The sequence below is a fragment of the Petaurus breviceps genome, unplaced genomic scaffold (assembly GCF_028583685.1).
Source record: "Petaurus breviceps papuanus isolate PSGF00001 unplaced genomic scaffold, PetGlider_PUasm1.0 90865, whole genome shotgun sequence".
Classification (NCBI taxonomy): Eukaryota; Metazoa; Chordata; class Mammalia; order Diprotodontia; family Petauridae; genus Petaurus; species Petaurus breviceps.
Window position 1 is genome coordinate 4390241 of NW_027187367.1, and position 14302 is coordinate 4404542.

At 40.1% G+C, this 14302-nt stretch overlaps 1 protein-coding gene across 8 annotated transcripts in view; it reads right to left on the reverse strand.

Annotated features, from left to right (window-relative positions):
- The window catches only part of LTB (lymphotoxin beta), a 61788-nt gene that overhangs the window by 30979 nt on the left and 16507 nt on the right, over positions 1–14302 (reverse strand). For 3 of the 8 annotated variants that reach the window (XR_011165483.1, XR_011165493.1, XR_011165492.1), the window contains exons 4-6: positions 8182–8271; positions 7988–8098; positions 5853–7886 (exon numbers count right to left, since the gene is read on the reverse strand). The exons of 1 other annotated variant lie outside the window; for it this stretch is intronic. The gene's annotated coding sequence lies outside the window, so the exon portion shown is untranslated. Of the gene's footprint in view, positions 1–1338; positions 3119–5852; positions 7887–7987; positions 8099–8181; positions 8272–10574; positions 12191–14302 lie in introns of those variants that run through there. 4 more of the 8 variants (XR_011165486.1, XR_011165484.1, XR_011165485.1 and 1 more) reach the window with 3 other exon arrangements.

A 14302-nucleotide genomic window follows, 5' to 3' on the forward strand; every position in this document is an offset into this window, starting at 1 on the left:
GATTTGAGGCTTTGTTTTGGGGGCTCACTTTGAGAAGTGTTCTGTGATTTGATCTGAATTCTGGGAAGCCGTTGTCCAGAGCCCCCCCAGATTTGAAAAACCCAGATGTGGAAACCCAGATGTTGACTGGGTATGGATGTAATGGTTGGACAGTTTGGAAATCTGTCTACTTGATCTGTTTCTGTCTTGATAATTCTGTCTGTGTACTTTGAAGTTGGGGGTGCTGACCTTTCCCCTGAACAAGGTAAACGATATATGTCTGACTGATTAAAGTAAGCTTGTTAACCCATTTTGAGTTGCTTTCCTTTATCAAAGCAGATCCAAGAACCTGTATGGGCAGCCACCCTGAGGACGCTTGGGGTGCTTGCTGCTACAGGCCCCTAGGAGGTAACTACTTCCAGATGCAAGGCATTCTGTGGGTCTGCACTTCTAAAATGATAGATAGCTCAACATCCCCAACTACTGCACTTACCTTTAATAGTTAATCAGTCAACACAATTAGCTCATACAAAGGCATTTACTGGAATGGCATAGTATAAACAATAATATTAAATATTTCCCCCATAAACCTGTCATGTTCTCCCATAACTCCAAATAGCATCGATGAGAAGATAGGTGACATACGTGATGTATTCTATTTAAAAAAGAGTAAATGTAGTGATGCCAAGCTCAGGGCACATCTACTTGCTGGGACCAAAGGAACTCCTACCTCTAGTACTACAGGGTCTTTATATCCTCTCTCTTGTGGTATCTTCATACTGATTCTGTCTGGGTTCAGCATTCCTAGTAGACAGATTTAGCTGGGCTCCCTAGACCCGTCACTTTTGGCAGCTGGACTCCTAATTGCCAGGGCTGAATCTCTCTCGAAACAATAGTTGGCTACCTTCTCTACTGCCAGAAGTGATATTCCTCAAGCCTATCTCCTGCCATAACGCTTTTTTTATACTCCCTAAGGAACATGTATTTTTTTTTAAGTGCCACCAGGGTTGTGGCTCATCCTTAGCTAATAATCAATGTCTAGCTGTCTTCTGACTCCATCAAGGAGAACTTCTTTATACTTAATAAAGGGGTAACAAAGTGAAAACTATCCTTGTACTTCATTTAAAATATTAACAGCTAATCTCTGTTACCTATCCCTTAATTACTGGGAGAGAAATCAATCAATCAAGTAGTGTCCTAATCAACTACTCTCCCTACATATAAATACATTTTAAGAACTTTTTATGAAAGAACACAAACCAAAACAAGTAGAATAATAGCAAAAATACATACAAGATATGACCATATCAGAGTAAATACAAATGTATGGATACAAATACTGAAAAGCTGATATTTTATTAGTTGGATTTTATTGATTTAAATGTAAACTGTTACAAAGTAAGATTAATAATTTGTGCTTGGCGCTTGATGTTCATAACAAATGATTGTTTTTTTAAAGTCTTAAAGAAAAAAAGAAAATCAAGCAAAATTTGGTTTTTATTATGTAACTTCTGTTTGGCTATTCTGTCCTTTTCTGTCCCCTGTCTTCCCCCCACTTCCACCCCAGTTCTCATTCTGAAGGCCCCAACTGGGTGGCTATTTGGAGTTGAATTGCCCATGGCATTTTAATATAAAGGGTGTTGCTTAAAGTAGCTCTTTTATTGTGCTTGTTAGAGACCTTTAAAAATGAAGAAAACATTCTAAATGAACACATGACCTTAATATCAAAGATGATACTATAAAAAATTAAAAGAGAAACAGATCATATATCTCTCACAGCTACAGGTAGAAGATGTATTCTTAACTAAGCAAAAGATAGAGACAATTACAAAAGATCAAATAGATAACTTTCATTACTTGAAACTGAAAAACTTCTGCATGGACAACATTCCATGTATCTAAAATAAAAATAGAAGCAGTTGAGTGGGAAATAAAAACTCTTTGTATTAAATTTCTCTGGCACACACACACACACACATATGAATAATAGCCATTCTCTAATGGTCAAAGAATATGAACAAATAATTGCAAAGTATTCACAGTCACATGAAAAAAATACTCCAAATCATTATCAATAAGTGAAATGCAAAGCAAAATAAGTCTGAGGTTTCATCTCACATCCTACAAATTGGTAAAATTGACCAAAAAATAACAACTGTCAATGTTAGAAGGTTTATGGGAAGACAGACACACTAATACATTATTGGTGAAGCTGTGAAATGGTACAACCGTTTAGGAAAACAATTTGGAATTATGAAAATAAAGTGACTAAAATATCTATGCCCTTTGAACTAGAGACTTTATTACTGGACTTATACACTGAGAAGGAAATATGTCCTCATATACTCCAAAATATTTATAGTAGCACACTAAGAATTAGAATTAGAAACAAAGTAGATATCTATCAATTGGGGAATGGTTAAACAAATTGTGCTATATGAATATAATGGAATACTACTGTGCTGTAAAAATGATGGATGTGATGAATATCAAGATATTTGGAGACACCATGTTTCCCAGAGTTAAGCCCCAGCAAGTAGGCTGTGCCCTGAGCTTGGCATCACAATAATCCTTTGTGCTCTAGATGATCTCACTCTCTAGCAAAGTTTATTGCTTTGACCAGTACCAGGTATTCACTGAGAGATTTATGTTTAGGTGGATCTCCCCCTATTTCCCAGGGACCCAAGAGCCATCCATCACATCTTTAACATGCTCATAATGCCTGTTTCTTGTAACAGGTAAATGAACCAAACCAGGGACTGCACTTCTGTTCCTGCCAGGCAAACTCAGGTTCTGTTTGTGTCTGTGAGACAGTCAACTCGGAGGCTGTTCCCATAGAACACAGGAACACCTGCATTGTTCATGCATTAGTCTGCCATGGGAATGGCTAAGAATGATTATGTCACAGTCTGGCCCCTTATGTATATAAAGCACTGCCTTTGTCCCAGCATGTCAAATCCTTCTCAGGAGGACTTATGCTTCCAAGCTTTTCCTCACTTTAAAATTAAACTTCTGTTTGTGTCCTGACTCTCCTGTCTCTGGCTTGCTCTGTTCCGCCATGGTCATCCACAGGTTAGAGGTCAGTTCAGGTCCAGTTGACAAGAGTGAAGTAGAACCAAGAAAACAATATATGCAGTAACTACAATAATATAAACAGGAAGAGCAACATTACACCCAAAAAATCAAAAGTAAATGTAACAAAATTATTAAGATCAAGTGGGATTTGAATGAAGAGATGTCAGAAGATACCCTCAACCTACTCCTTTGTGTAGGTAGGAAGTCCACAGATATTACACATGTTTTCAGACTTTTTCAATATATCTATCAGTTGTGCTGACATTTTTTCCCTTCTGGTTAAAATAAAATATTATTGTTCATATGGAATGGCTATTGGGGAAGGGGAGGGATATGTGGGATACTATACCACTGAAAAAATTAGAAAACATGGATAAAATTTATTTTAAAAAATAAAACAAAACAAAGGAAATCCTCCTGTAGGAAATGCACCAAATAATATGTCAAAGATGGAGCAAACCCTGAGCTTGCAGCATCTTATTTCAGAGTAGAAGGTGCTTCTATCTGTTATATTGAGAAGGGCCTAGTAGCAATGCATGGTAATACCAAAGACAACAGGGAGACCCAATGGAAACCAACAAGAAAAGACTAAGTAGGGTTGGGGTGGGGTATGTCCAGGGGTATGTGTGCTGCCCATTCGAGAAGCCAAGACAGCTCCTAACCTTGATTCAGTGACCTGCCTGCTGGAACATCTGGCACTCCTACCTGGTTTGCTGACCAAGAATAGATACAGGTGAGGCGATTCCTTGCCTTTTACTTTGAGATTTTGGTGGGTTTGAGGAGTGCTCCCAACACCTGGGGGGGAGAGGGGGAGCAGGGTGGAACCTGACTGTAGCCGATGAAGTCTGGGAGGCAGGAAGTAGAGATTTCAGACCTTTTAAGGTGAGACTTAATGCTTATATCTCTTGCTTTTAACCCTATTTGGTAAATGTAGTCAAGTCTACAATGTGATTCAGTAATATGTCTGTTTAATATGACTATGTAGTCCTTTAGGGTCGTGTAAAGTTGGAAATGAGATTAGAATCCCAAATATAGAGGGGGAAAATGAGTCAAATTATAAGTTATGCATTATTGTTAGAGGTTTTTACATTTTACATGTTAGGTAGAAAACCTGGCTAAGACAGCAAAAAGAAGGCTGGGAGCCAGGGAAACATGTCTGCAGCACACATGTAGACTGAAAGACATTGGGTCTGGTAGCTCAGGGCTTGGACAATCATCTGCAGGTTTATGCAGATACAGCACCCTAGTAGGTCTTAAAACCCCACCACGTAAGAGAAACATGTTCTTTACTTGTCCTTTATTTAGTCACCTTTCTATCTCTGGTGCCAATATAAAGCTGCAGCTTCTATGGAGAAGAGCACCCCTTGATCATGGTATGTTACATACCAAGGATATATGTTATATCCTATAAAAATAACAAACATTATTCCACTTGTATAATAGCTATTTACACCATGGGATAGGGTTATCTTTGTAGGGTAATCCTACATATGACTTAGGTGAGCCCTGATGATGAATACTTCTTGTATAATAAATACCCACATTTTGCAATGGATAGGGAAGGGGTTAGAGCAAACCAGGATATTACATCCAGTTAGGCCTTCTTCTCTTCCCCTTTTAATCCTAAGCTTCTGATTTATTATCAATAGCAGTCTAGGGCAAGGGTCAGCAAACTTTTTTCTGTAAAGAACCAGACGGTAAATATTTCAGGCTTTGTGGACCAAGGTACAAAATCAAGGATAGTACATATTTCATCTTTGAAAATCTCTTTTCATATAGAGAGGTATTGACAAATACTGGTATCAGTCCTCAAGTATATGACTTTAATTGAGCCAAAAGGCTCAATAGTCTTAAACAAGTCTATTTTCTCTAGATATAGTTCTTCAGCAGCTGCAATTAAACACAATTTAATTATCTTACCATAGGTAAATAGCTTGCCTTTCTTGGCAACAAATGAGCCAGTCGAAAACTCATTTTGGTTGCAGCCTCATTTTCATTTTTCATTCTGGTCAAGAATTTTCTGTTGTGATGAGATATTCCACTTTAAATTTTCTAATTTTTCTGACTATTGCTTTCCTCTGAGTTGAGAATATTGTGATGAATACCTAGTTTGGTAATATCAATATATATTGTATTTTTTAATGAAAGTTACAGTGTCATTTGCATATTAAACCCAATGCTTTGCCATCTAATTTGATAATAAAATAATTCATACTTCATTGTGCCTTAAAATTATGACACTAAAAGTCTACTTTTATCTTCTTTTCTTCTTTTGACATGATGGCTATACACTGATAATAACACATAAGAATAAAACTTCTTGGTATGGTGATATATGTGGCATTCAAAACACTGTCTATTTATAACTGTGCCACTGCAATTTGTAGTGCCCAGAGCAGCTACATGATGACAGAGTAACAAGAGCGCCATCTAAGTTCTTTGTCACCATGATTTTTCAACCATTCAAAAATGTAAAAACCATTCTTAGCTAAAAGTTCACATAAAAATAGGTGGTGGACCTGATTTGACCCACCCAGTCATAGTTTGTTGACCCATGGTCTAAGGGATATTTATGATTCTAATTAAGTTCTTAATCTCTCCCTGTTTATCACCCTGAGATGGCTTAGAAAACTATCTCAGGTAATTCCACCAGGTGGTGATCTGAGCAAAACCCTTCTTCCATGTTTCCCACTATGGGGAAATGGGGAAGAGAATAGAAGCTTCTACTGACCTTATTCCAGACTCCCCTTAGTTCCCAGCCTCTATCCTACATATAACAACATATAAGACTGAAGGTTAGCATGTTCATTTCTTTTATTGAGCAATGGAATCACTGACAGCAAGAAGAAGCAGACAGAAAGTGAAAGAGGAAGGAGGAAAAAAAGGTCAAGTCAGTCCAGTTTATTGCAAATTTGACATCCAGTATTGAGTTTCTAGCTACAAGATCAGGAAATGGCTTTTTCCTGCTTTGATGCTGCTGGAAAGGGGGCAGTTAATACAGTCACTTCCTCTGCTGCTTAGAGTCACAGGGGAGGGAGGATGTCTCTAAGGAACAACATCACCAAACCAAGTCCATTCAACACTGACCACTGCACCAGTCACACCACCCTTTGCCATGGCAATCAACTTTTCTTCATAGTCTCTTTGAATGAAAGAATGGGGCAAACCTGAGAACTAGCTTCTCCCCAAGATGGCAGATACATCCCCATTCCCAAGATGGTGGATAAAACCAAACACATTGAACTCTGATCATAGTTTTAGAACTAGAAGGGACCCTTAGAATAATCCCTTCATTTTATAGTTGAGGAAACTGAGGCTCAGAAAGGTTAGATGATTTGACCAAGGTTATACAGGTATCATGACAATGTTAGGATATGAACTCAAGTTTTGTGATGCCAAAATTCAGAATTACATGATGCCGTCTGGAGGGTCAGGAAAGAGAGGGTCAGTGAGAGAGTTACTCCCTTTTTAAAGATTTATGGAGCCAATGGTTCTTTCTGCTGTATAGCCAAAAATGGGGTTGCTTTGTCATCCCCAAAGTACCCAATAGCTGAGTCATATATTCATGCTAATCATCTTCAAAGTGCCCAGGTGGGGAAGCTCTGCATATGTCCCATCCAACCCTTACTTATAAAAAAAAATTCTTTATTCTAAATTTTCAAAAGCCTGCCCACAAATTGGCTTAGTTGGTGCAAATGAGAGGCATCACATATCCAGAGAGGCTAGAATAAATAGAAAGGTGAAAATGGTAGTAGGGATGGAGATGGAATGATAGATTCTATCCCACCTGTTCTTTTACATTTACACATGTTGGCAGCAATTTGGGTTAGCAAACTATGGCCTATTTTTTGTTTTGTTTTGTTTTTGGAGGGGGGAAGGCAAGGCAATTGGGGTTAAGTGACTTGCCCAAGGTCATATAGCTAGTTTAGGGTCAAGTGTCTAAAGTTGGATTTGAACTCAGGTCCTCCTGACTCCAGGGCTGGTGCTGTATTCACTGATCCACCTAGCTGCCCCACCATTGCCTATTTTTGTACTGTGCTGCCAGCTAAGAATGGTTTTTACATTTTTAAATACGATAAAACTTTATTTTAAAATGTAAGTCATGCTTAGCGCAATGGCCATGCAAAAGAGGCAGCTTATAGTTTGCCAACCTCTGTTCTAGGGCATTAATCTCTTTCCTCCTGGAATATTTAGTTATAGAATAATAGAATGGAAAGGTATTTATTAAGTACTTACTATGTTCCCAGCACTATGTATGTTAAGTGCTGAGGATACAAATTGATAAATGAGACAGTCCTTGCTGTGGAAGAGCCCACATTCTAATTAGGAGAGACAACAAACACATCTAGGAGAGTCCTGCTGCAAAACTGACCGAAAAGGACAGGTGGTCCTTAGGGTATGGCTATGGAGTGGATGGTAAAATTCAAGTATCCTTACAATGCAATGGTAGGGCAGATAGAAATGGGTGTGTGAGGTCTACCCCACACAAAAGAGGGTTGGAGGGGACCTGAGAAGAGAAGATCTTAGTAGGATCTGAGCAGGGGGTAGCCTGGAATGTTAAAGGAAAGGGTTCCATGCTGGTCACCAACCTCTGCACTCTCAAGGTCGATGGTAACTAAGGAGTCTCAAACCCTTGGGTGAGTTGGGGGGGGGGTGTCTACCTCAAGCATGTGAAAACTTCCCCCAGCAGAATGGATGAATGAGAACAATTGTTCCAGTGGCAGTGAAGGCAGCTGAAGTAGGCACTGTAGAATGACCACCAAGGTTATCCACTATGTCCTGAGTCATCATCAGTCATCTTAATTTTGTCTTGCCATTGAACTTTGATGACTCTGGAAGAGAGAATGAGGCAGAGAATTGGTGTAACTCTGACTCACTTAAATCCAACTTATGTGTGAATCAAAAGACATCACATTTTACCATTTTTACCTACCTCAAAGTCCTATGATGTCAGGCAAGAAATGAAGCAGCAGATATGTATACACTGGGAGTTGTAGTCACAATTCTGCACACAGGTGACCCAGGCCACAGGGTTGTCTTCTCACTGAAATGAAGCAGCAATGGTATTTGGCAGCATCTCCCTCCCGGGTATCTAAGCAACCTTTTTAGAAGGATGGCACTGCTCACCTCCTGGTGTGAAGAAGGGGCTATAAAAGGAGCCCTAAAATTGTTTCACCCAACCCTGGTCTGCTTCCCATGACAGGCAGGGATCTCACCCTATGGTCAAAACACAAAAGCATGTACAAAAACTTTTATGAAGCTGATTCCACTCACCATCAGTACATGAAATGAGTGCATGCACAGAAAATCCAGTAGGCCTGAAAGACAAACAGCTCTTGTGAGAGAACTCAGAAGGTATTGCATCAGCAGCCCTGTGTGGCAAGACTGGCAAATGAAGGCCAGCTTACTGAAGTCAGAGTTATATACACATTTTTCTGGAGTGGTAGAAGTGAAAGAGAGTGCTGTGAAGCTGGCATAGGTTTTGCAATCAAAACCAATCTAGTCAACAAGCTTGTATGCCTAGAAAAAGGTGCGAACAGAGCCAAGATGGTGGAGTAGAAACAGGACTTCCTTGTGGCTCCCACTTCCACCTCCTCTAATTCATGTAAAAAATGACTCTAAACAAATTTTGGAGCTACACAACCCACAAAATGACAGAGAGAAGCTAACCTCCTGCTAAAGACAGTCTGGCAGGCCAGCAGGAAGGGGCCAGTGAAGCACTATGGGAGCCGAGTCCAACCCCTCCTGAGCCAGAGGTTTTAGCCTCAGGGTGGCCACAACCAGCTGAGGGCTGGAAGGACTTCAGATCACCAGCAGCTGTGGTGGTTTCCAGAATTATCAACCCATAGATGCTAAGGACAAAGTGAGAGGTCAGTGAAGTGTGGACTTTGGGAACAAGGAAGTCCAGGAGTGGTCCGGCCTTTGCCCCCTGGAGGGAGAAGTGACTGAGCCTCCACAGGCCGTGCTTTAAACTTCTTAGATCTGGATCACTGTCTAGGGTGGAGGTCCTGGGGTGCATGACCAATTTGCCAGATCTTGTGGAGGCTTCAGAGAGGGCAGCCAACTAATAGCTCCAGCAGCTGAGAAAACCCCAGCAATTGGGACAAAGCTCCCGTCTTTGGTAGCAGAGTTCTACTGTGGCAAAAAGCTCAAAAGTCAAGTAATTGAGTGGCAACATGAGCAAGCAAAGGAAGCAAAGCAATCCAATATAGGAGTGGAAACTCCTATATTGGGGACAAAAAGGATCAAAGCATGGAACAGGAGGAAGATAGCAAAGTCAGAACTCCTGCATCAAAAGCTTCCAAGAAAAATATGAGCTAGTTACAGGCCATAGAGGACCTTAAGAAGGATTTTGAGGGGCAGCCAGGTGGCGCAGTGAGTAAGAACACTGGCCCCGGCATCAGGAGACCCAGGATTGGTTCTGGCCTCAGATACTTGGCACCCACACAAAATAACTGGACATGTGACCTTGAGCAAGTTACTTAACCCCAATTGCTTAAAAAAAAAAGATTTTGAAAACCAAATAAGAGAAGTGGAAGAAAAATTGGGAAGAGAAATGAGAACCATGCAAGAAAATGATGAAATGAGAGTCAACAAACTGACTGAAGAAAATAATACCTTAAAAAATAGACTAACTCAGATGGCAAAAGAGGCTCAAAAAGCCAAGGAGGAGAAGAATGCCTTAAAAAGCCAAATTTGCCAGATGGAAAAAGAATCTCAAAAGCTCACAGAAAAGAATCATTCCTTCAGAATTAGAGTGAAGCAAATGGAAGCTAATGACTTTATGAGAAATCAAGATGCTGTTAAACAGATCCAAACAAATGAAAGAATAGAAGGCAATGTGAAATACATCATTGGAAAAACCATTGAGCTGGAAAATAGATCCAGGAGAGATAATTTAAAAATTATTGGACTACCTGAAAGCCATGATAAAACAAAAGAACCTAGAAATCATCCTTCAAGAAATTCTCAAGGAAAATTGCCCTGATGTTTTAGAACCAGAGGGCAAAATAGAGGTTGAAAGAATCCACTGATCTCCTCCTGAAAAAGATCCCAAAAAGAAAACTCCTAGGAATATTATAGCCAGGTTCTGGAGTTCCCAGATCAAGGAGAAAATATTACAAGCAACCAAGAAGAAACAATTTGAATATTGTGGAAACACAATCAGGATAACCCAGGATCTGGTAGCTTCTACACTGAGAGATTGAAGGGCTTGGAATATGATATTTGGGAGGTCAAAGGAGCTGGGATTAAAATCAAGAATCACCTACCCAGCAAAACTGAGTATCATGATTCAGGGGGAAATATGGCTATTCAATGGAATAGAGGACTTTCAAGCATTTATGATATAAAAAGGTGTGAATGACAAACCTGTGACAATGCAATTGCCACTTGAAGGAAAGTGCCATTCAACCACCATCATTGTGCATGCCCCCACTATGAAGAACCCTGATGAGGTCAAAGAAGAATTTTATGAAGCCCTAGACACCCTCATCATCAATGTGCTGAAAGAGGACAAGATTAATATTCTGGATGACTTTAACGCAAGAGTAGGCACAGACTACCAGACTTGGTAGGGAGTCCTTGGGAAGAATGAAGTCAGGAACAGCAACAGCAATGGTCACTTATTACTGAAGACTTATACATCTCATGACCTTCTCATCACCAACACTGTCTTCCATTTGCCTAAACAAAATAAAACTTCACGGATGCACCCTTATAGCAAACATTGGCATTTAATAGACTGTCATTGTAAAGAGAAGAAATAGGATGTGAAAGTGGCAAAGGTGATGTGTGGTGCAGAGTGCTGGGCTGGTCATAGACTTATGCTGTCCAAGCTAAATCTTCACATCTAACAAAAGTGGTGACCCAAGACAAGATGACTACCAATGTCAATAGACTAGAGTGCTTCTCTTAGGAAGAACAGTTCATTGCTAATTTAGAGGTAAAGCTGAGTCAACACATTGTTGGCAACGGTGCAGGAGAAAAGGAGTGGGCAGCTTTCAGAAACTTGATGTAAAGCATTGCATTTGCTCACCTGGGTCAGACCAATTGCAAACCTCAATACTGATTTGATGAAAATGTTGGGGAAATTCAGGAGCTGCTAAATGAAAAACAAGAACTCCATACAGTTTACCAAAAGGATTGTTTATCCATCTCTAAGAAGGCGGTATTTGACTCCATCAAAAATAAGATGAAAGTATTAGAGAGATGCAGCATTCTTGGCTCAGTAAGAAGGCAGAAGAAATTCAGTTTTATGCTGATAGTAACAATCCAAAGTGATTTTATGATTCCCTGAAGGCTATTTATGGGCCAAAGACCTATGGTATATCTCAACTACTCAGGGCTAATAGAGCCCCATTTATTAGTGATAAGGACATGATCCTGGAGAGATGGGTTGAACACTTCCATAGTGTCCTCAATAGACTTATCAATCAGTGCTCAAGTTATTGACCTCAAACTTAAGTCAATCCCTCAACCAAATTTCCAACTGAAGAAGAGGTTTTGAATACCACTAGGTTCTTCTCCTGTGATGAAGCACCTATTCTAGCTGAAATTTACAAGGTGTGTGTGTGGAGGTCCATTGCTCATACAAAAACAGAGTGAAAATTTCTGGCAGGAGGAAGTTATCCCTCAGGAGTCCAAGGATGCCTCCATTATCCATCTCTATAAAGATAAAGGGATGTGACAATCACAATGGGGGTGTCTTTCTTAGTCACTGCTGGCAAGATTCTCGACAGAGTCCTTAATAGGCTGATCCTTTATCTGGAAAATAGTCATCTACCTGAGAGTCAGTATGGCTTCAGAAAGGGCTGAGGAATGGTCAATGTGGTATTTGCTACCTGACAACTCCAAGAGAAATGCCAAGAGCAGAATAGAGGTCTGTATACAACATTCATTGATATGACCAAGGCCTTTGATACCATCAGTCATGAGGGCTTGAGGAAAATTATGTCAAAATTTGGTTGCCCAGAGAAGTTCATCAACATTATACATCAATTTCATGATGGCACACTTGTATGGGTTCTGGATAATGGATGATGCTCTCATGCTTTCCCAATCACCAATGGAGTATGGAGACTGTGATTGCTCCTGTGCTTTTTTGTATGATGTTTTCAGCAATATTGTCAGATGCCTTCAACAAGAACAAAAACAGCACCAAGGTCAGCTACCACACCAATGGGAAATTATGTAACTTGAAAAGGCTACAATCCAAGACTAAAGTGGAGGGACAGTTAGTGTATGATTTTTTTTTCACAAATGATTGTGCACTCAATGCAGCCTCTGAAGCTAAGATGCAACAAAATATGGGTCAATTCTCTGCTGCTTGTGCTAACAACTGCTACCAAGAAAACACATTTTCTACCAGATAGTACCTGACCACCCATATGTGAAACCATAAGTCATAACAAATGAGGAAATTCTGAATACTGTGGATAAGTTCACTTACCTTGGCAGTTTACTTTCCAGGGATATTCACATAGACGATGAGGTTGATACATACATTGCTAGTGCTAGCTCAGTGTTTGGGAGGCTTCAAAGGAGAGTGCAGGAGAGAAAATGTATTAGACTGCCTACCAAACTTAAGGTCTACAGAACCATTGTGCTGACCTCATTGTTGTATGCCTATGAAACCTGGACAGAATACTAGTGCCATGCAAGGAAAATGAATCACTTCCATTTGAATTGTCCTAGGAATATTCTGAAGATCACCTGGCAAGATGTAATGCCATGCACAGAAGCTTTCCAGAACTGCTACTGTGAACAGCTTTTTTTAAGGTTCTGATTACTCAGTATAGTGATCACTCTATTCCGTAACAAAAGCAAAACATCCATAGAAAATCAAGGTACAGCATAATTCAAAATACAGCATTCACCATATTTCAACTTATCACAGACACAACATAATATTCACAACATAATCTCAAAGTAAAATAGTCACTCTTAAGTTAATTCAATCAGTCACAAAATAGTCACTCTTAAGTTAATTCAATCAGTCACTTATCAGTAGTATCAAAGTACACAGTCAAAGTCTTCCACTCTTGGGGCAAAGTCTTGATTAACTCAATCAGTCACTTATTCAGTAAAGTCTTACTAAGTATCATTCACAAAAACCTTCCACCCCTTAGGTCACTAGTAAACTATAATTCCATAATTACTCAGTACCCAAGGAGAAGTCTTTTCTTCATCTTGACTTGGGACCTGTTCTCAGATTCCCTGGATCCCCTTCCATGGTCCCAGATTCTACCTAGATTCAACAGACTGTCATCTGGGTTCAATGGCAGACAGCTCCCAGTTCCTTGTCCAGCTCTCTGGGAAGGTCCTGCTCCACAATGGTATTCACAGGGTCTGGTCCATGTCAGCTCCTTCACCATTTCTGCTCCAAGGAATTCAAGGCTCAACCAAGCCACAGACAAACAAAATCTCAGCATCCTGGTCATGCTTCAGTCACCTGAGCTCCTGGCTCCTGGGCTCCTTGCTCCTGGGCTCCTGGCCTCCTGACTCTGGGCTCCTGAAATCCTGTTCAGAAGAAGCTCCACCAAGACAAGTTTTCAGGACTCAGTTCTCCATTCTTCTGTAGCTGTTCTGCCACCAGATCTCTGTCTCAAGGAAATTTTGAGTGTGCCTCTCTGGGGCTTTTCTTATATACACAGTATTACCAACTTTCTTGATCAACCCCTTCCTGTTACTCAGTTAACAGGAGACAGGAGTTCATACCTTCTGTTCCCCCAATCAGAGGCTTGATCAGTTACTAAGTGTTAAGTACCTGCTACTTTTGCCAACACAAAAGGGATCTCCAAATTCAAAATTACATTACCATTACACAAGATAAGGTACCAGACACTGAGGTTCTTTCTTGGGCTAAACTGCCAAGCATTTAACCTCTACTGCAGAGAACTCTGATGGGTTGGCCATGCAGTTTGAATGTCAAGTGTATTTTTGCCTGAAAGACTATTTTATGGAGAACTCATGCAAGGCAGGGATTTATATAGTAGTCAGGAGAAGTGATACAAAGACACTCTCAAAGTTTCCCTGAAGAACTTTAGAATTGATTGCATGACATGGGAGACACTGGCAAAAGACAGTCCAGCATGGTGTGCCCACATCAAAGAAGGTACTGCACTCTATAAGCAAAGCAGAATTGCAGTAGCTCAAAAAAAAAATGTGAGACATGCAAATTTAGAGACATCTCCAATGGTGGATTATTTGTACCTAACCTGTGGTAGAGCCTTCCAAGCTCATATTG